General features: G+C 56.9%; 1 long non-coding RNA gene across 8 annotated transcripts in view; it reads right to left on the bottom strand.

Moving 5' to 3' along the window:
* Positions 1–21,847, bottom strand: part of LOC109491827 — an 84,766-nt gene that overhangs the window by 3,381 nt on the left and 59,538 nt on the right. For 6 of the 8 annotated variants that reach the window (XR_006586022.1, XR_006586024.1, XR_006586026.1 and 3 more), the window contains 5 exons: positions 12,314–12,446; positions 9,489–9,764; positions 8,168–8,339; positions 4,612–7,695; positions 552–689 (listed from right to left, as the gene is read on the bottom strand). This is a non-coding gene — a long non-coding RNA (uncharacterized LOC109491827). Of the gene's footprint in view, positions 1–551; positions 690–4,607; positions 7,696–8,167; positions 8,340–9,488; positions 9,765–12,313; positions 12,447–21,847 lie in introns of all 8 variants that reach the window. The other 2 variants (XR_006586028.1, XR_002736112.2) reach the window with 2 other exon arrangements.

Here is a 21,847-nt window from a genome sequence, read left to right as displayed (position 1 = left end):
CAATAGAAATCAATCTCTAAAGTAGTGCAGAGGGAAGAAAGCCTTTACCCAGATTCACCTACTGCTCGGGGAAATTGTGCCAGACGCACATGAGTACATATTTATGGTCTCATTTCTGGGAAGTCAGAAAGGTAAGGGCGAATTTAGTTTAGCTAGAAGCCAGATTGGTGCTTACCCTTGGTGGAGGGAGCGGGGAGGCTGGAATAGGGCAAAGGGGACTTCTAGGGGCCGGCGAGGTTCCGTTTCCAGACGTGCTGCGTTCACCAAGTTGCGCATTTATGACTTTGCACGTTTACCCTTTACGTTTACAGGGGCGCCTGGGTGGCACAGTCGGTTAAGCGTCCGACTTCAGCCAGGTCACGATCTCACGGTCCGTGAGTTCGAGCCCCGCGTCAGGCTCTGGGCTGATGGCTCGGAGCCTGGAGCCTGTTTCCGATTCTGTGTCTCCCTCTCTCTCTGCCCCTCCCCCGTTCATGCTCTCTCTCTGTCCCAAAAATAAAAAATAAATAAATAAATAAAAAAAACGTTGAGAATGGAAGCCGTCTACTCACTTTAGAACCACAGGCTTTAAAGAGGGGAGAAGCAGGAAGGAGGGATTCCCAATGGGCGGGAAGAAACTTTGGGGCGTGATGGATATGATGCAGAGGAGGAAAAACTTCCTTCTACCCTCTTAGGTTCCATGGCTGGGCCTAAGAATTAAATTGACATAAGACATGAAAAAAAAAAAAACAGGAAAAAAGTATACACACCTTATTTAATATTTGTACTTGTACACAACAATCTTCGAAAGGAAAATGAAGACCCAAAGAAACCATTAGGTTCCAGAGTGTATATCCTTTTTGTTTTTATCATTTAAAATTTTTTTTAATGTTTATTCATTTTTGAGCGGGGCAGAGAGGGGCAGAGAGAGAAGGAGAAACAGAAACCGAAGCAGGCTCCAGGCTCTGAGCTGTCAGCACAGAGCCTGACGTGGGGCTCGAACTCAAAAACTGTGAGATCATGACCTGAGCCGAAGTTGGATCTTAACTGACTGAGCCACCCAGGTGCCCCTGTGTCCTTTTTATTTTTTGTTATTTTTTAAATGTTTACTTATTTATTTTTGAGAGAGCGAGAGAACAAGCAGAGGAGGTGCAGACACACACACACACACACACACACACACACACACACACACACAGAATCTGAAGGCTCCAGGCTCTGAGCTGTCAGTGCAGAGTCCAACACGGGGCTCAAACCCACGAGCCATGAGATCATGACCTGAGCCAAAGTCGGGCACTTAACCGACGGAGCCACCCAGGCGCCCCAAGTTCATATCCTTTTTAAATAAAGAATGATAAATTGTGGGGACGTGACAAGACGGACGTGCTTAGACCGGGGCCAGTAACTGTGGCACGGTGATTAGTGATGGGAGATCAGAGTTACTTTGGGGAGTCTGTCTGCACAGAACCCTCTCGGTGTTGACTCTCAGTTTCTGGTGATGAGAATGTTCTCTTCTTCCTAGTACAAGGAGGGCATCTTTCTCCCGGGAAACGTTGGGACCTGCTTTTAGGTAGAGAGGGGAGGTCAGAGAGCCCTTCCTGCATCTGCTGTTTCTCAAGTGCCTCGAGATCAAAATAATTATTAAGCAGGGGCACCTGAGTGGCTCATTTGGTTAAGCATCCGACTTCCGCTCAGGTCATAATCTCACGGTCCGTGAGTTCGAGCCCCGCGTCGGGCTCTGTGCTGACAGCTCAGAGCCTGGAGCCCGCTTCAGATTCTGTGTCTCCCTCTCTCTCTCTCTGCCCCTTCCCCCCTTGTGCTCTGTCTCTCAAAAGTAAATAAACGTTTTAAAAATTTTTTAATAAAAAAAGGTCAAACATAGAGGGGTGCCTGGGTGGCTCCGTCAGGTAAGCACCAACTTCGGCTCAGGTCATGATCTTGAGGTTTGTGAGTTTGAGTCCCGCATCGAGTTCTCTGCTGTCAGAGCAGAGCCTGCTTTGGATCCTCATTTTCTCTCTCTCTCTCTGCCCTTCCCCCTGCTCTCTCTCTCTCTCTCTCTCTCTCTCTTAAAAATAAATAAAACATTAAAAAATTTAAAAAGGTCAAATATAGAAACAAAGAGTAGAAGTTGGGGCTGGGGAGAAATAGGGAGACGTTGGTAAAAGGATGCAAACTTTCAGCTATACGGTGAGTGAGATGTGAAGATCGAACGTATGGCATGGTGACCATAGTTGAGAGCACTGTGTATCGCATCACTGAAATTTGCTAAGTGAGTAGAACTGAAATGTTCTCACATTTCAAACAAACAAGAGATGCATTTGCAAAAATTAACTAGATGGGGGGATCCTGGCCCGATGTATACATATATCATATCACCATGATGTACACTTTAAATATCTTCCAATTTTACTTGTCAGTTACCCCTGGAGAAACTGAGGGGAGCAGGAGAGAGAAGGAAGTCCACGAGAGGAAAGTGACTTGCCCAAGGTCTGTCAGAGAATTCTAACAGACTAGAGAACTGATCTCAAATCTGTCTTCGTGGCCAGAACTCACACCATGGTTGTCAAGCCGAGTGAAAACATTTCAAGCAGCTTCTGTTCTTAGTATATGATTGGCCAGAGAAAGGCTGGACTTGGGGCGCCTGGGTGGCTCAGTCAGTTAAGCGTCTGACTTCGGCTCAGGTAGTGATCTCATGGTCTGTGAGTTCGAGCCCTGTGTCGGGCTCTGTGCTGACAGCTCAGAGCCCGGAGCCTGTTTCAGATTCTGTGTCTCCCTTTCTCTGACCCTCCCCTGTTCATGCTCTGTTTCTCTCTATCTCAAAAATAAATAAACATTAAAAAAAATTTAAAAAGAAAAAGAAAGGCTGGACTTGGTCTGCAGAGCATTAGGGAGACTCGTCCCCCATCTTGACCGGGCTTCTTTGCCAGGACAGACTTGCCGACGGGGCAGGTGTGATGGGGGTGGGCAGTCACTTGCTCCTGCCTTGGTCCCTTGCCTCAGTGAGCGGTGATTGACAGCGGGATTCTGGGATTCAGGAAGAACAGGGCAGGGCCCCCATCCCCTAGGAGCTTAGTCCAGCATGGTGTATGGACCCCTAACCAGATCATTACAATGGAGCAGCAAGACAAGTCGAGGGTTCTCAACCCAGCCCGGGCAGGGCTTCCTGGAGGAGGTGATGCCCCTGAATGCCTTTGTCTCCTCTTGGAGGTCCCCACATCCACCTCTGCTGCCCCACCAACTTGGGGCCTTCTCCCACCCCCCCAAGCATTCCTCAAGCACAACCCCTTCCTTTTCTTCTCCTCAACACAACTGACCCAGGTGGCCTTTTCATAAGGAACTTCACCGAAAGTTAAAGAGCATAAATAAGGGAAGTTACCAGCAGTCTGGCTGCGACAGGCCCGGTTTCTGATCCTGGTCCTGCGATGACCGTCAACTGAATCCCAAGTGCCTGCATATCTCACAGAACCCCGTCCATTTGCAGCCGTTCCTCACTCTCTATCTTGATGCCCGTCCCTTCTCGAATATCCAACACCAAGAAGTCACGCTCCGGGCAAACGGTGGGTAAGAAATGGGCTTAGCACTCCCTCCTCTCTCCCCTCTCCACAACAGGCTCAGAAGCCCTTCCCTCTCTATCCCATTCTCAAGGGCAACTCGGGGTTCTTCTCCTACAGAGGTATCCCCAGAAAACTTAGCACCCAGGAGGGCAAGGAGAAGGGCTTCCTTCAGAGGAGAACACACAGGGCACGGAATCTGGAGTGGGGACCATAACGGGAGATCACTAAGTCCGTGGGACTGGGGCACCTGGCCTCAGCTGGTCAAGTGGCTCAGCTGGTCAAGTGTCCAACTCTTGGTTTCGGCTCGGGTCATGATCTTGCAGTTGGCGAGTTCAAGCCCCGACGTGGGCTCTGCACTGACAGCGAAGAAACTGATTGGGATTCTCTCCCTCCCTCTCTCTCTGCCCTTTCCCCCTTTGCAAAATAAGTAAAGAAACTCTTAAAAATTAAGAAAAAAAAAATAAGTCCATAGGACTAGCCTCTACTTCTCTATGCCCGTCTGCAATCCCCCCCCACACACACACACCCCGTTGATCCCTATTAACCCCCACCATGATCTTTAAATTAAGGATGTAGGAATAGTCTCATAGGGGTGCGATAACATGCCTACGGAGAGGAAATGAGGAGATATTGATTGAGATCCACCGGGTATACAGTACATAGAATAATGCCCCCAAGCGTCTCCCTCCTCTTCCCCGTGAATATACTCCCTTCCATGGCAAAAGAGACTCTGCAGAGATGATTAGGCTAAGGATCTTGAGATGGAGAGATTATCCTGGATTACCTGGGTGGGCCCAACACGATCACAAGGGTCCCTGTTAGTAAAAGAGGGGGCCAGGAGAGTTGGACTCAGAGTGACAGAGCACAAGGGAGACTTCACTGGCCACTTCCGGCTTTGAAGATGGGGAGTAGGAGCCACGAAGTCAAGGAAATGGAGAGGCCTCCAGAGAGGAATGCAGTCCCACCGACACCTTGATTTTAGCCCCGGGAGACCCCAGTCGGGCTTCTGCCCCCAAGAACTGCGGGATGATGATAAGTGTGTGTTGTATGTCACCGAATTTGAAAGTTACCTACCTACCTGCAACACCTCCCGAGGGATTGGTTGAGGGCGCTGAGGCTCAGATTGTCCGATGACCTGCTCCAGGCCACCCAGCTGCTCTTAAGCGTGGGTTTCTCAACAGCAGAGCCTGAGGCAAGGGTTCGGGATTCATGATTTCTTGAGGGAGTCCCCTTCAGCCAAAACACGTAAAAAAGTAAGAGAAGCAACAGAGGGAAGGGCATGAGGGTCTCAGGGCAAGTCACTGCATGGGTCACCCTGGAACATCAATCAGCCAAGAATATTACCTCCACTCCCAGCAAGGCGCTCAGCCCACTGTTCCCTGCGTCAGCCCGTCATTGGCTGGCTGGTGGGTGCCCTGAGGAGCCGCTAGAGGTAACCCACGGCCCAGAGGGCAGGTCTCTGCAGAAGGGGCAGCTATGAGCCGTCAGCAGCCCACGCTCACGCAGCCAGGGATGGGTAAGTCACAGCAGCATCCCCACAGGTGTGGCCCCGGCCCCATCTCCGACAGATGTGAGAGCCCACAGCCCCGGGCATGTATGGACCGGCCAGAGAGCACTGCGCACCGAGGCATGGAAAGGGGGCAGCTGGAGCTGGAGACAGGCGTCCGGGCCGGTGAGGCGGCGGGCCAGAGGCTGGGGGCCCCCACGGTGCCCAGGCAGCAGCACCCCATCCTCCCCCACCCCAGACCAGAGCCTTGCAGGTTCCTGATTCTCCAAGGAAATTGGATGTTGATGGTGTTCACAGCTCCCTCTCCCCTTCTCCTTGCCCTCCCCTCTTTCTTTCTGAGCCCTGCCCCTGAAGCTATTAATATCCAACTTGAACTAAACTGTGATTGTATTTCAACTTTCCTTTTTTTTTTTTTTTTTTTGCCACAAGCAGGTTGTTTCTTCAGGGTGGTGAGCAGAGCTGGGATCTTGCGTCTTTCCAGCCCACGGTCTGAGGGCTGATCATACAGAACTGACCCGCCTATACCAGCTCCGGGAGGAAGATGAGTGTTTCATTTTCTGCCTGTTTTATGTGGCGGCAGCTTCTGTGCCCGTCAGGAAACTCTGAACACATTTCATGGCCGGCTAATGGAGCAGAAATGTGCTCTCTAGTGAGGCCACGGCCAGGCCACGGGGAGCTTGGGGAGAGGCTCTGCCCATGGGCCACCGGCTGCTGTCCGGACAGGATGGAGGAGGGACGGTGGCAGGGAGAGGGATAGAAGCCTGCCCAGAGGACACGCAAGGCGGCACCTGCCGTTCACAGAGGGGTCTGCCGCCTCCGGTATCTTATCAGCCCCTTGATGATGCTGGAAAGAGTGCTGTGGGGCACCCCAGTCCACAAGCGGGGAAGCCCATGCCCAGACTGACCTCACACCGTGCCCACGGATTACCGGAAAGGTCAGGGACGGAGCTCGGGTGTCCTGACCCACAGCCTGCCCTCCAGCCTGGGCTCCAGCTCTTGCCGCCAGGGTGAGAATAAGATGGGGCTCCCCCAGGCCAAGCCCCTGCTCCCTGAGCTTTCCTCCCTTCCCAACCAGCAGCCAAGCGAGCTATGTGTTTCCCACCAGGCCTCTTGGGCCCAGAACCCTGCCTCCTCTTGCCCACGCCAAAGGGCAGGTGGAGACCAGGGCTGAGTTTAAACCCCCAGAGCCAAAGGTCATACAGTCCCTCTTCCAGCCCAGGAACACAGCCCCACCAGGACCCCCAGACAGTCATGCTGGGGACCACTTTGTCCCAGAGGCAGGAAGTTCATCAGTGGTTGGTTTGCCTGGGACAAAAACAAAAACAAAAAAAAACCCTGGAAGATGGAACACCCAGAGAGTTCCTGGGCTTGGCTGCCGGCATCTGCATTGCATTGCCAGGGGAAGAAGTAAGCTGGGGGTTGACCCGCCTGGGGGAGAGCTGGCCGCTTACTTCCTAGAAGTAGCTGCTTTTGTCGACCCCCTGCTACATGCCATGCAGTGTGCAAAGAGCTCTACACGAGCCATCTTGAGGAACCTGCACACTGGCCCTGTGACACAGAGCCAAATATCCCTATTGTATAGACGAGAGAAAGTCCTCATGTGAGAACGCCCCTGCAGTCTCCTTGCATCCACTTAACTCCCAGAGACCATCACAGCAGAGAGGAGGAGCCTCCATTCACTAAAGGGGAAGTGAGGCTCAGAGAGGTTAGGCAACTTGCCCGAGGTCCCCTAGCATTGACAAGCGCCGGTCAGCGCTGGACTTGTCCCCAAGGTCCCGCTTGCTCGTTTCCACCACGGCTTCCGTAGCAGGGGGCAGGGGCAAGGGGAGGGGGCTTCTACGTCCAGGATGGAATCTACACACTGGACAATGAACGGGGGAGCTCGAGGTCCCTCCCCACACACCCAGGCCACAGAGGGCAGCCACGGACAGATGACAGACACTTTGCCCTGGGAGGAGAAAGCCTCACTGCAGCCCTGCTCTGGATACTGCCCTCCAGAGTCCGCGCTGGGGACACATGCATCCCTTTGGTGGGCATTTATTAAGTACCTATTGCCGGTCATATACTTGGCCAGCAATCTGCAGAGCCCAGCTGAAGTTCCCCAGCTCGGCTCCCCCGGCCTGGTACTCTTTACCCCCCCACTAGACTCTCCCTCTGTTTTGCAGTCCCCCAGATATGCACACGTGTACGCATGCAAATGCACACATGTGCACACACACACACACACACACAGACACAACCTCCCCTAACCAGCCACCCGTAAATTAGGTCAGGCCCTCGAGCCAAAGTGAGGATGAACAGAACGGATGGAGGGATGCAGCGGCTCAGCAGACCAAATCTTGGGAGAAGGGGATGGAGGGGAGAGATGGAGAGGGGACAGGATGGGCGTGGCTGCCTGGGAAGACGGGACAGTTTCAGGAAGCGGCCAGTGCGGTGCACACTGGAGGGGGCCCTGGGTGCGAATGTGATGTTGGAACAGGCAGACTCGGGCAGCCCTGGGCAGTTTAAGTGCAATACAGGGAGGTGGATGGGTTGGGAGTCAGCCCCCTCATCATGCGGGGCCCTGGGGGAGGTTTACAGACCTGCTCTGAGCCTCCATTTCAACATCTGCAAAATAGGGACGTGGCACTGGGATGATCGTGGGGATGACATGAGCTGGAGTGTGGGGCATAGAAGGACTTCAGAGGTATGAATCACCTGCAGGGCGGCTGGGTCTGCCTCTGCTCCCACCCTTACCCATAACAGCAAACGCAAGGTCAAAGGGCACCCTGCGTCCGGCACCGTTCTAGGGCTCCCCGTGAACCCTGTCCCGGCATTCTCATGCCCACCCTAGGAGGTGATGCTCTGGCCGTCACCCCCAGTTCTCAGCAGGGAATGGAAGCACAGTGCTTGCCCCAGATCAGGGCAGAGCCAAGCTTAGAAGGCTCCGGACCCTGTGCTCCTTCCCTCCGCCCCACCACAGACTCTGCCGCTCCCGCTGGCTGCCCGGTCTCAGCGGCAAGACTCAGCTTTGTGCCCCGAGGAGCACCTTGGGCGGCCAGGCAGCAGGGCAGGGATTTGGTTTCGCTGTGGGGGAAGAAGCCCCGAAAGACCTCCTTGACTAGAAGCGTCTCCTCGGCTGGCTTACCCCGAGACCTTTAAAGCGAACGGAGGCATCATCTTCAGAAGACCCCGGGTTGAAATACACGTCGATAACGTGGGAGGGCTCTGCTATGGTCTGTTTAGCAGAGGCCGGGTTGGTTGGTTAGAGGACTGGCTTTGATTTTAGAGAGGCACACAGAGGTGAAGAGGATCATGGTCTGGAAAAAAAGCACAGAACCACACAGGGACGGATGAGGGCAGTCCGCAGGGGAGGGACAGAGCGGGGGGGTGGGGTGCACAGTCTGGGCACAGGAGACTGACACCAGGTAGAATATTCACACTGTTCTTCATACGTTTTTCAAGGAAGTGACATACAGATCAAAGAGGAGGGAGTGGCTCTCAAATGGAGCTAGAGGAGAGGAGGCAAAGCCCTTTTTACTCAACCTCCATTACCCACCCCCATCGCGGCGCCTCCAGGGCAATCTCCACAGGCCCGGGGTCCCCCAGGAACCCAGTTTGCAAACCACTAATCTCCCCGCAAAGAGCAGTGGCCTTGGAGTCAGTTCAGGGATCTCCTCTGTAAAGTCTCGGAGGTCTCTCCTGGCTGTGACATTCTAGGTGATTTGGGGAGAGGAATAAAGGGGGCCGGCCAGGGACAGTATTGCTGACCATAGACCCTCCCTGGTTCAGCCAGGCTTTGGGGTCACATTTCCTTTTCCCAGAGCCCTGACCCTGAGCACAGACCTCCGTGGACCCCTGGGATTGGTACGCAGGAACCGGTGACAGATGACAAAAGATGAGGTGTGGGGTCCCGTCCCTGACCCCCCAACTGCTCACAAGGTCCACCCACATGCATCTGATGCTTGCATTCCTGTACTGTCTCCACACCAGGAAACGGCCGGCTTTGGCCGATTGATATCACGGGGTGTGGAGTCAGCAGCGTCGGCCTGAGCCCCATCCTGCCCCTTCCTGGCTGAGCCTTCCTGGGCCATTAGGAAGCATTATTGCATTTTCTCCCCTCAGAAACCTCACAGGGCCGGGAGGGCAGAGACAATTATCCTCCTTGTATAGCTGAATGAAGTGGGGCTCAATGAGACGAAGTGACCCTTCCAAGGTCACACAGCTAAACCCTGGCAGAGCCATAAACAAGGACCGAGTCCTTTCCCCCGTGAGCCTCCCGTGGGGCTCAGATGTTACACCTGCAAGGCTCTCGACGCCGGGTAGGGGGTGGGGGGCGGGTGGGCAAGTGGGAGATGCCCAGACCTCCTCCCTGGAGGGCAGTGGGGTGCACAGGCCCTAGGATGACCACAGAGGCAGTGGAGCAGGGCACCAGGGGCTGGAGGGGGACGGCAAAGGCCTCAACTCACCCTCGACACTCATCACGGCACTGGCCGCTCAGGAGAGCGAGGCGTGGTGCCTCAGAAGCAAGTGGACAAAAGCTATGACGGCAGGTGAGCTTCCGGGACTCAGACACCTCCCTCAAGGCAAGGCCGGGAAAAGAGCCCTGGGCTCCCAGATAAAAGGTTCTGGCCCATGGGGTGGAGGAAGACCTGGGACCCCACGCAGAAGGGAACTCAGACGTGGAAGGGAAGGCCATTCTGGAGTCTGTGTGGGAGCCTCAGATCCAGGGTCCTGCAGGAGGCCTGAAAGGAGAAGGGGACAGGGTGAGGGTAATAAGCTGGCGTATCCCAGGGGTGGGGGCACGCAGCGGACAGGCTGCAAAGCAGCAGATGACCGTGCCAGCCCCCACCCGAGCCTGCACCTTTGTCCCAAATCCCTTCCCCTGGCCAGGGGGGTCCACGAGGCCCCCGCCTCCGGGCCCCCAACTGCAGCCGGGGTGGCTCCGGTGCGGCTGCCCGACCCTCCTCCTCTCCCACTGATTCAATTATTCATCTAGCGAGTTCTCAGCGTTGGAGTTCATCTCTCCCCCTTCTCAGCAACCCCCAACGTCCCCCCCACCCCCCCCACGCACACCAAGTTCGGGGAGGGGAAAAGCGCTGGCGGTTCCGTGTGGTGTTGATTAGAGTATTGATCCTGGCTCCAGCCCGCTGTTGCAGCCCCAGCATCCATCAATGCCAGGCAGGGCGGGCGGCAGACTGGCCTCGGGCCGGGCCAGACCGCAGCGCGCCCGGAGCTGCTCTCTGGCTGGAGCGAGGCCGGGTGCGCCGGGCGCTGCGAGGCGGGGCTGGGTGCTGGCCACCTGTGACCCCCAACACCTCCCTCCTCTCCCGGCCCCTTTGCTCTGTGGCCCTTGATTATTCACGGCTGCTTTTATCTGGTCGTTCTGACTGACAGCAGGCCCCCCTCGTTTAGGGAACCCCTCCAGTAAACTCCTCCTCTGCAAAGTCCTCCGGTGAGGTTCGGATGACACTCCACTTCCCCCCCCCCCCCCGCGCGTGCAGAAACTGAGGCTCACAGAGGTGAGGCGAGGTCAGGCCACTTGGGCAGGGGAGGGGCCAGACCTGAATGTCACTTTTCTGCCAGGCCACACCGCCGCTCCCCCCCCAGCAAAAGGAACAGAGACGCTAATTGAGCCGCTATGTGCCAGGGACACATTCCCTCGCTGACAACTCCTATTTATCTTGTGATGCAGAGGTTCATTATCCTCATTTTGCAGATGACGACACTTAAGTAACTTGTCTCCCGGTGGCACAGCTAGGAAGTGGCAGCGCCGGATTCAGACCCTTGTCTGTGAAACTCCGGACCCCAGCTCTTTCGGTGGGTCTGGCAAGTCCCCGTTGAGAAGTGGTCTCAGCCCCGTGTTCTCGTCGTCCCTTTACGCTCACTGCAAGCGAATTGGTGCTGTTATCCCCTATTTTTCCATCAGGGGGTCACAGGGGAAACTGAGGCGTGGTGTGGGGACGCGGCTGGAGAGGGCAGAACCCGGCCTCCAGGCTAGGTCTGCTGACTGCTGCTTCTCTCGTGCCAAATCCACCCCCCGTGTGACCTCTCCTGGGCTGGACTGCCACAGAAACCCAACTTGCTCCTTTTCAAAGAAGCCTTCTTAGACTTGCTGCGGGGCGACCGCTCCCTCTCTCTCCACGGCTCCAGGTTCTCTCCAGAAAGGAATGGATGTGCTCAGTGTCACCGCCAGCCTTCCAGAATTCCCCTGCCCCTTCCCTCCACCGGGCCTCCTCTCTTCCCTACTACCTGTGACCCCTGCTCAGGCGCACTACCTCCAGGGAGCCCAAGCCCACCTGACCCCCATCACCCACCACTCGGCCTCGGAGGCCGGGCTTCTGATCTCACCACTGAGCGCAGCGGCCTGGGCAAGTCGTTTCTACCCTCGGTTTCTCACCTATGCACCTCGTTGGAACCACCCAGAAGCTCTGTAGACTATTAAAATGCCAGGCTCCCACTCCTGAGATTCCGATTCAGTGGCGCTGGGGTGAGGCCTGGTCATCTGCATTGTGGAAAGCACACAGGGTTCCGTTCAACCAATATTTATTGGATGTCTGTCCAATTGGGAAGCCCAGCATGGACAGGAGCCACGGCACGCTGGGTGGCCTCGGGGGTTGCCGAAGCTCTGCTCTCTGCGTGCACAGGGCATCACCCCACTTGTGCAGTGTGGGGTGGAGAGAGGGTGAGTGTGACATGGAAGGAACTGGATGTGTGAGGAGCAGGGGAGCGTCACCTGCTATGTTCTGTGTGCTGCAGCGGTCAGGAACCGCCAGGCTGGATGGCTTCTGGGGTCCCTGCCACGCGGAGGACCCGGGGTTCGCCTGTGCCTGTCACGTGTCCCTCGCACCGGCCTTTTGTCCGTTTCCTGGCATCCCCGACCCTCGTGCTCCTCTACATGGCTGGACCACCCCCTGCCCCTGGGAGAGGGCCCTGCATAGCGGGTGTGGCCCAGGAGGCCTTGGGCCGGTTGACCCCTGGGTCCCAGGCTGCCACCTGCTCCCTGCCTACGCGTTGAGCTCTAGTTGCGGAAGGCGGGAAGGAAAGCGGGTTGGTGGCCGTCCCCGCACCAGCCTTGAGTTAGCACTGGTGGCAGTGCTGGGGCTGGAAAGCTGCTATGACTACAAATGGATCTGTTGTGCACTGAGCTGCTGATCGAGAAGACAGAAAGCCACATCACCCATTGGGACCCAGAGTCTCTCCCTTGGGCTACCGGGGTGGGTGGAGAGAGAAGGAGGGAGACAGAGGGAGGGAGGGAGAGAGAGAGTGAGAGAAAGAGCTGCTCCTGCCTTACCTGGAGTCTTTGCAGGGCCCCAGGGAGGGAAGGTGGGACCCCAGGCTCAGTCTCAGCCTCTGCTTCCGGGCAGCCCTGGGCTTTCTTGTCCTTTCTCCGGAACCAGCGGGCAGCTCAACCTGGAACAGAAGAGCTAAAGCAGCAGATACTTTAGAAATGTATTTCCATCTCGTTTATAACTCTGTAGTTTGACATGGTCTGGGAGCGAAGGACAGACCCTTTGCTTTCATGCAGCTGGCTCGGGGGCACGCGTTTGCTTTTCTCCAGCGCTGCGAGCGCAGGAGGCTGGGAGGGTGCCCGCATCCAAAGCCCTGGGGAGGGAGGCCTAGCCTGGGTGGCTTCTTTGGAAGCTTCGCCCAGGTGTAGTTCTGTGACGAGAACATGGAGAGTCGGGTCCTGCCAGCTCCACGTCGAGCCCAGGCACTCCGGGCCTTCCCTTCCCGGCCCGGGGCTGTCAGGTGCCGGAATGGCCGTGGGAGAAGCGGGCCACACGGACGCCAGTGCCCAGCTGACGCTGTGCCAGACTCTGTGCCCAAGCTTCACCTTCCCCTTGGGGTCTCCGGCTGACCCATACTCAGGCTGCAGGCCAGGCCTGCTGCCTGTCACTGCGGCCCATCTGACCCTGCCCGTGGGTCCCGATGACTCAATCACACAGGGGCCCAAGGGTGCAGGGATAGCCGGGGAAGACTCACCGCCCGAGTCACAGGAGTTGGACTCCCACAGCATGGTGTGGCTCATTGCCAAAGTGGGGACCACCACAAAGCTCCCCCACTCTGGTCCCCTCTGCCTCCACTTGAGCTGCAGTCACGAACTTTCGACCCAGGCTTGAATCCGAACCCAGGTTCCTCCCTCCTAACTGCGTGATCTGAGAAAGCTGTTATCCCCGTAGCGCTTGGTCCTTCCTCCGAGCGACGGGAGGACAATACCTGGTCGTCCCGGCGCGACGGAATCGAAACCCCAAGCCCGGGCCTGAGTACGTGGTTCACACTCAGTTTCTGATGGCCTTTGCTGTTCTCCACGAGGTGCATGCCATCTTCAACCCCCGCTGTCCAGGAACCCTTCCCAGACCCCCAGGCTCCTGCTGATCCTTACGAGTTGTCCCTGGTGCCTGGGGAGCACTTCCCTGTTCAAGGGAGGGCTTCCTGCTTCCACCTGTCCGGGGACCCTCCTCTTCTCGGGACGATTCACAACCACAGTGTCCTCCTGCTCTTAGGGCAAACGCTGCCCGCCCTCCCAGGCAGCCTTATCCCAATGACCACCTGCCAAGGACCCCAGCGGTTAGCCAGGGTCTGCTCCCACAGAGCTAGAGGCTCTAGAGCTTAGAGGCTGACACCTACACCAATGGGGGGATTTCTTTTTAAGTTTTTATTTATTTCTTTTGGGGGGGTGGGGAGGAAACGAAAGCGATCTGGTACCTGCTACCTCCCTGACTGCGAGAGTCCTCCCCTCCAAGTGGAGCACGATCATTACAGTCGCTAAGCACCTCGCAGAGTTCTCCAAAGGCCCAGGTGAGATAACCGTGGCAAGAGCTTTTGTAGCAAGACCATTCCCGCTCTTGCCGGAGGGCCTGCGGGGCCCCACCCTTCAGGGCGAGTCCTTTCAGGTTTCCTAAGGAGATCATTTGACAGATGAAGAGACTCAGGTTCAGAGAGGTTAAGTCCCCTCCCCATACTGGCCAACCCCTCGCTTTGTGAGAGACAGAAACCCAAGTCAAACTGGCTTCAGCAAGCAAGAGAAAAAAGGAACCGGCTCTTGGAAGTGAACTGTGCGGGAGGAGGTATGGTTTCAGTGTTTCAGGTGTGGCTGTATCCAGGCACTCTACTGAGGTTACTGAGTACATGTGTTCTCCATCACTGCACTCTGCTCTCCTGTGTGGCTTTATTCTCCAGAAGAGTCTCCCCGAGCACAGACGAAGCATCTTTGGGTATACTTCTATCAGCTTGGCCATGCCAGGGGAAAGAGAACCCCTTCCAGAATTTCCAACAAACGTCCTAAGGCTGACTTCCCCATCTCTGGACCAATGCCTGTGGCCAGGGTGATCTGAGCTCTTCAGAGACACAGCTGAGAGAAGACTGGGAAAAGGAAAAAGCCAGAAAGCTGACTACCCGAAGCAAAGAAGGTGGTGGGGCCTCCAGAAACAGCGAGATCAAGCAGCCCTCCCAGGGACCAGTCTGATGGTCCAACTTCCAAACTCTTTTTATAGTGTTGTTGTTGTTGTTGTTGTTGTTGTTAGTGCGTATTGCTGGGTGTTTTTTTTTTTTTTAATGTTTATTTATTCTTTATTTAGAGAGAGCATGAGCAAGGGAGGGGCAGAGAGATAGGGAGAGAGAGAATCCCAAGCAGGCTTAGCAAGGTCAGCACACAGAACCCAATGCAGGCCTTGAACCCACGAAACCGTGAGATCATGACCTGAGCCAAAACCAAGAGTCAGACGCTTAACCGTCTGAGCCACGCTGGCGCCCCATTGCTGGGGTTTTTAATGCTGTATCCTACGCCAGGGAGCTGATGAGAAGCCACACAGGGCACGGGGAGGTGGGTAACTATAAAGGCGGGGCTGGCTGTGAAGGGTCTTGAGTCCTCAGCCAAGGAGTCTGGGGTTTGGGGCAGGGTCCCACGCAGGGTCTCCTGGGGTCCCAACACTTCACCTCAGGCTGGTGGCCACAGGATCAGCACGGAGCCCCCAGGAGTTTGAGGGCTGACCTCCTCGGACACATGCCCGGATGAGTCCCGGGCGGCAGCCGGCAGGCCTGGAGGTAGACAGCCACACTCACTAGAGGGGTCTGGCGGGAAGCTCAAGGCCCGGAGAAGCCAAGGCCAGCGTGCATGCCTCCTGTCCACTTCCCCTCATTTGCTCACCCTCTTTTCAGAGCCCTGATACATATGAAGCACCAATGTCACTCTGACTTCTTTCTTTTCCTGCCTAGAGGCCTCCTTCCCCTCCTCATGAAGGCATGGAGCTGTGTGTGAGCCATGTGTGTGCCCGCGCATGAGCATATGCACACGTGTGTGCACAACAGCACGTCGCAAAGGAGCCCCTCCTCTCTGGGGTGGTGACACCCATCTGGGGACGGCAGGGCAGAGGGCGTTTGAGGGTCCTCTGCCTCTCTCCAGCCCGGCCTGCTCTTTCTGTATTTACCAGCCCTCTGAGCGAGGGCATCCAAAGAAAGGATGGGGAATGGGATTTCAGGAGAAAGCAGGTCAAGTGCAGAACTAGGGGCAAGAAAGAAGGGGGGAGGGATGCTGAGAAGCAGAGAGAAAGGGGGGGCGAGGCTGACAGGCAGGGTCAGAGGCGCAAACATGTGCTTCCCTGGTGGCGGGGCAGGGGCCCAAGGGAGAGGACACAGGAAACAGTCGGGTCTGGGACCCAGGAGGAGCAGGGCCGTGTGGCTGTCGGCGACGAGCATGTCCTGGCCTGGACTGGGGGACAGAGGGCCCCCCAGCCTCTCTGGCACTGCCTTCCCCTGCCCACACTCCTCCTTCCCCAGAGGGCCGAGTTCCAGTACACAAAGCATAAATGGACAAGACAGGTCCCTGCCCCTCTGGACTCCCTGTCTCGTTCCCGGCTATACGCATCCGCACCCCTGCCAGCCTCCACAGCACCTTCCTCCACAGGGGTCAGCACGCCGGGCTCCTCTTAAGACCCTTCCAGCCCACCCCACCTCACAGCCACATCCATCACCAGAAACCGGGTGCCAGCATCAGGGCAAGGATGGGTGCTCTGCAGCCTTTCCAGTCCCGCTCCACCCAGGGCCCAGCGTAAGAAGCCTGAAAACCTTGCTGCCCTATGAAGACCAGGAACCCCTCCCCCTCATGGGGTGCAAGGGGCGCATTGCAGGTGTGCATGAACCCGCTGCAGGGAGTCTCAGTTCCAGTCTGGTGACCCTGGAGAAGAAGGAGCTGGACCAACACGGAGACTTGACTGGGGTTTCCGGGAGACTGCCCACCTCAGAGATGCTGCTTCCCAGTTACCACCTGTGGTCCCCAGATCATCAGCTGCCCGCTCTTCCAGAGACGCCCGATCTGATGGGGCACAGGGGGCTCGCATGAATTAGGACCCCAGCACTTCTCGCTTTCCTGCCTGCACCCGCCAACCTCTGGGACCACAGTCAGCGTGCTGGGTGGTGGGGGCGGTGTGTGTGTGTAGGGGGGTGTGGGGGGTGGGATCATCATTATTACAAGCCAAGGAAGGGAAGTCCCCAGACCAGAAGCCAGGGGAAAAAAAAAAAAAAAAATAGACGCACAGGCATCTGCGTCCCCCAGAGAGGGAGGAATCTTACATCCAGCCCCGCTCTGTTCTGTGACTCACCATTCAGGATGGGATGTCATCCCCGCTCCACCGCCATCTCCTCCTTTCTAGAAACCGATGCTTCATGAATCTTGCATCAGGTTCAGAAGCGGGAGACGTACGGCAGACACCGCAAGGCTCCTTTCACGTTGTGCGGGGGCGGGGGGGAGGGGAGGGGCGTGTACACACGCCAAGTTGCACACGCTCCCGTGCGCGCCGACCCCGGCGCCTTAACCCTCGTGCACAGCCACACCCCGTGCGTCCGTGCAGAGCTCCGTCAGAATTGCAGAAAAGCCTCTCACAGAGCCACACACACCCGTCCCCACACCCTACCCGGCACACGGGTAACAGACCAGCACGCGGTCGCAGGCGCGGAGCACAGACTCGCAGGCGGCAGCCAAGGGCTCCGGGGCTGAGCTTCCTCATCTTGTGCAGAGCGCATCCACACGGGCACACCCACATTCCGACATCCACCCCACCCCGAACACGCTGCAGACATTCCCGTCCCCGTGACTCACCACTCCACGTTTGGGACGCACGCGGGAATCGCTCCCTCTGCCTTTTCCCGCTCTTCATTTAGAAACCCTGAAAAACCGCGTGTACGTTTCACAGCTTACAAAGCACTCGTGTGGATTATCTTATTTATTCCTCGCCGCAGCCCCCAGAAGTGGCATTCTTACTCCTACCGTTTGTTGAGCCGCGCAAGGAGCTGGGACCTTCCCCGGGTCACGTGGGTTGTGTGTGGCCCAGATGGGCCAGGATCCCGGTCTGTCTGATTCCAAACATCCTGCTTCCCTTCATAGACTTGTCACTGGGCCTCCGGGGCACCCTTGAGCAAACTAGGGAAAGGTGCCCCCTCCGGGCAGACATGACCCTGTAGCAGGGTGCCTCGTTCGGCGTGGGTTCAAGGTCAGACCCCACTCCCCCCAGGCCTGGGCGCCTGTGTGCTGATGGGCAGCCCTGCTCCGCCCACCCACCCCTCTTCAACGTAGCCCTCTTTTTCCCCCTGTGTGCCAGGCAAGGCAGGGACCCCTCCCCAAACCACCTGTGAGGCATGGGCTCTCATTTGACTTTGACCCCAAACCACTAAGCACCCCCCCAGGATGCTTAGGAAGCCCCTCTTGCTGGGGCCGTGGAGGAAGTTTCCACAGACGGCCCAAAGACCCGGGGGCCTCCGCCACCCACATCGGCCTGGCTCCCCACTCCCCTCTCCACACAGTGCCAACGTCGGCACACCGAGGCCACCTCGCCCTTTCAAAGCCTCCCTGGCCTCAACTCCCTCCCTCTTTCTGGGAGCTTTCTGGGGCTCTTGCATGCTGTTTGGTAAATAAATCGAGGGCAGCAGGAATAATATACCTGTCAAACAGCAGCCAGCTTCCAATTTCCGCTGTCAGCCCTGCCCGGCCGCGCCACGCGGAGCCTACTGACACGCTGCCACAAGCAATCCATTTCCCCAGGTCCCCGCAGGTGGGGGGCAGGCTGTTACCAGGGGACTCCCCACCAGTCAGCACAGGCTGCAGGGCAGACCTGAAGAAGAACTTTCCCATGCAAGGCCGGATAGGAGAGGGGCTGAGATAAGGTTGGGCTGCCTGGGAGGGCAGGGGAGGCAGAGGCAGGAAGGGTATTAGAAGGTCCCTTCGGGCGCCTCTCCACGGAAGGGGGTCAGGAAGGGCCATCGCACCCCGTCACTACAGGAGCATCTCCCCCAACATGGCTCCTTTCTGATATCAAGCAGGCTAAGGTCCTAGGACTTGGGGGATTGATAAGATCCTGGAGGAGGGCAGGGAAGGGGTCATTGATTCCAGCCCTCTGCCCCTGGCCGTGCTGCCCTTTCGTCATTGCGGGTGTCAAGAGGTTAGGCAGTCTTCCTTCCAGAGAAAGCAGCACCCCCAGTTCAGCCACGACAGGCATCTCAGTTAGGAAGTCCTTTATCCGGCCTGACTTTGCCACCATAGCCTCAAACTACTGCTCTGATCCTGAGGAGCACATCAAGGCTTCACCTTCCAGGGCCTCCCACCAACTCATACACCTCCCACCAGCTCTCAGCTCTCTCCTCCTCAGACAGGAGCTCTGTCTGCCCTCCTGGACCTTCACAGCCTCCGAGGGCCACTGTAGCCAGCCCTCCCCAAGCCCTCGGGGTCCCCTCACGGCGGCTCAGCGGCGGGGCCCTGGTGGACACAGCCCTCCCTGCGTGTTCTCAGGGCGCCTGGAACTCGTACACACTCACTGCCTTGCAGGTTCCAAGCAAGGTGTCTCCCCCACTGCCCGTTCCCTCATGTCAGGTCAATTCAGGTCAAAGATGCCCTGGCAATTCGACTGCAGGCTGGAGGCCGGGGCTGGGAGGAGGAAGCCGAGCGGCCCCAGCAGGGAATGTCCTGAAAATTGCTCATCCCTCTGGGTCGAGCACCGTAAATTTGGGGCCTGGACCCTCACGGCTGAACGGTCAGGGAGTCTACAGGATTTAATATAGACGACCGAATGCACACGGCACTTCCTCTTCCTGGAGCATTTTGTTGTTAACCCGAGGATGAGAGAACCTTTTCGGAGCCGCAGAGCCTGACCCCCACCGCCCCCCCCCAGAGGGCAAGCCGCTCAGCAGCGTCCCAGACCCAAAACACTGCTGCCCTCTCCCTACGGCCTCTCGTCCACCCACTTCAAATCAGGCCAAGCCTTTCCTCAGTTTCCCTGCCAGCGCCGGGCATGCGTGTGTACCCCAGGGAAGTTCTCCCTCCAAATCCCATGCCCTCGGCCTAGACCATCGGGGACGGAAGGCCTTGGAGGGCCTCCAAACTGACTCCTCATCTTTACAGAGGAGGAAACTGAGGCCACGGAGGGTACGGGACCTGCTGAGCAAGTGAAGGGATCTCAGGCAAAGAAAGCACTTATCTTTTCTGAACCTCAGGTTCCTTATCTGCAAAATGAGGGAAGAATATGTATGTCGTAGAGCTAACAGAAGGTACACTCCGTGGGGACGAGGATGTTTCCTTTTCTGTTCCTACGGTACTCCCAGTGCTAGGAAGGAGAGAGTAGGGGTTTTTTTTAAATTGAAATATATTTGACATACAACATTAGATAGATTTAAGTTGCACAGCACGTTAATTTGATACAGTTATATATTGTAATATGATTGCCATTGTAGTGATAATTAGCACTCCCGTGGTAGAACATGATTATCATTTTAGAGTAGGTATTTTTGATAGTTAAGGGTATCTTTGAAGGGAAAGAATGTAGGTAATTAGTACGTGCCCATTAAACGCTAGCCCTGTTACCCATGATCATGGCCAAGGCAACAGGAGACCCAGGTCTCCCAACTCCTGGTGCCAGCCACTGCGTGGCTTCTCTCCCCCTGCCCACCTCTCAGCCCCGCACCCCAGCCCCCCCCCAACTTCCCTTGAAGAACTGGCCCCAGGGCAGGAGAAAGGGGGTCTCTTCATGGAGGGAAGGGCAGGCCTGAGCCAAGCCACCCCACCCCCACCCCCGGCTTGTCACCACCCCATGAAAAGCAGAGACGGAACAGCAGCGGTATCACGCACATTTGTTTCCACGTTGTGCAGAGGAACCAAAATAAACACAAACAAATTTGGCAACACAAGCTCCGGGTGGGCCAGGCCCCTTCCACCCTCCCTGCTGAGCCGCTGCCGTTTGCTCTCGGTTATGAAGATGAGTAACTCCTAGCCACCCACTGAGCTGGGAAGCCATCCCAGCCCCAGCCTCCAGCGCAGACCCGGGGGGCCTGGGACGAAGGAGACCCACCACTCTTGCTCCTGGTTCCGAGGCCCTGGAACCTCCGCGGGAAAGGCCATCCCTGGCTGTGGCCTGTGGGATTTCACTCAGCTCCGCGCAGGCTTCCTGCCCCCTCAGTCTGCAAAGATGCATCCAGGCAGGTTATGGAGCATCATCAGTCCATGCCACCAGGCAGGAGGATGGGGCATTGGTGCATTTCGGACCACTGGGCGGGGCTTGAAGCGCTGTCCAGTGGCTGGGGCTGTGAGAGTTAGCTTCTCAGGGCCAGGCTGACCTCCACGCGTGCGGCCAAGCAGGGCTCCCATGGGCACCCAGTCCAGACCAGGGAAAGGGACAGGGAAAACAGAAGGGAGCCGCTCCAGCCCCCACGCCGGCCACCACGTGCATCCACAGATCTTTTCTCCTGGGGCGTCCCCACACTGAGCAGCTCTCAAACCCTTCTGATCTCCCTCTCCCCTTTACACACGCACACACACACACACACACACACAGCTCCATGCCTTCGTGAGGAGGGGGAGGAAGCCTTTACATGGTAAAGTGGGAAGCTGGTCGCTGCCCAGGGAACAGGGGTGGGCCCTGCTGGGGATCGAGGGTGCCCAGGATCGAGGGTGAGGTGGGCAGATGTTGGGACAGTGGCCTGCAATCCAGAGCTCCATGTGCTGTCCCCCATACTGTCCCAGTGGGGGACATGCAGACTCGGGCTGTCGGAGGGCTGGCAGGGTCTGGACAGGACCAAGCAGGGGGCTCCGACTGCTGTCCACACATATGTCCTTGAGGGCCCCAAGGGAGGGAACCCCTATGAACTTGGAAGCCAGAGTACCCACACATGTGTCTGTCCTCAGTCCAGTCCCTTCCTACATGTGCACACACACACACACACACACACACACACACACAGAGTGCTCTGCCTTCTGTCCTTAGGATGTGGCTTCAGTCTGATGCCGTGATTCTGCTGATGTGTCAGCATCGGTGTGAGGGTGCTACTTTGTGGGGTGACCAAGTGTGGCCTCAGTCATTCCCTGGCGTCCACACACAGGCTCCCGGGACGGTGTGTGATTAAGGGCACAGAGGGTCAACAGCCTGGGTCTCTTCTGCCTGACAACTTCTAGCCATGAGATCTGGGGCCCGTCCCTCCAGCCTCTTCTGTCTATGGGACACTGTAGGAGCTACCTCAGGACATGTTGTGAGAATTAAATGAGATCATGGCATTCGGTCCCGGTCATTTTCATTACTGTCCCTTTGTAAAGGATTCAGGAGATGATGCAGATTCTAGCTCAAGAAATCAGGAGGGGTTTTGCCCCCCCTAAATATCCAGTCCATCCAGGCAATGTCATCTGCTAACTCAGGGCAGGACAGGAGAAGCCCGGGTGGGCTCTGTCTTGCCAAGATTTGGGACATGCCTAGGACAGTGACAGTCTCCGTGCCAGTTTGTTCCAGCTCCCACAGCGAGCCGCTGCTCGTGGAGAGCACACAGCAAATGGCTCCGGCAGGTCCCTGGCGGCCCC

Source organism: Felis catus, chromosome D1 (genome assembly GCF_018350175.1).
Source record: "Felis catus isolate Fca126 chromosome D1, F.catus_Fca126_mat1.0, whole genome shotgun sequence".
Taxonomy (NCBI): Eukaryota; Metazoa; Chordata; class Mammalia; order Carnivora; family Felidae; genus Felis; species Felis catus.
Note: the sequence above shows the minus strand (reverse complement) of the source record. Positions and strands in the feature narration are given on the sequence as shown.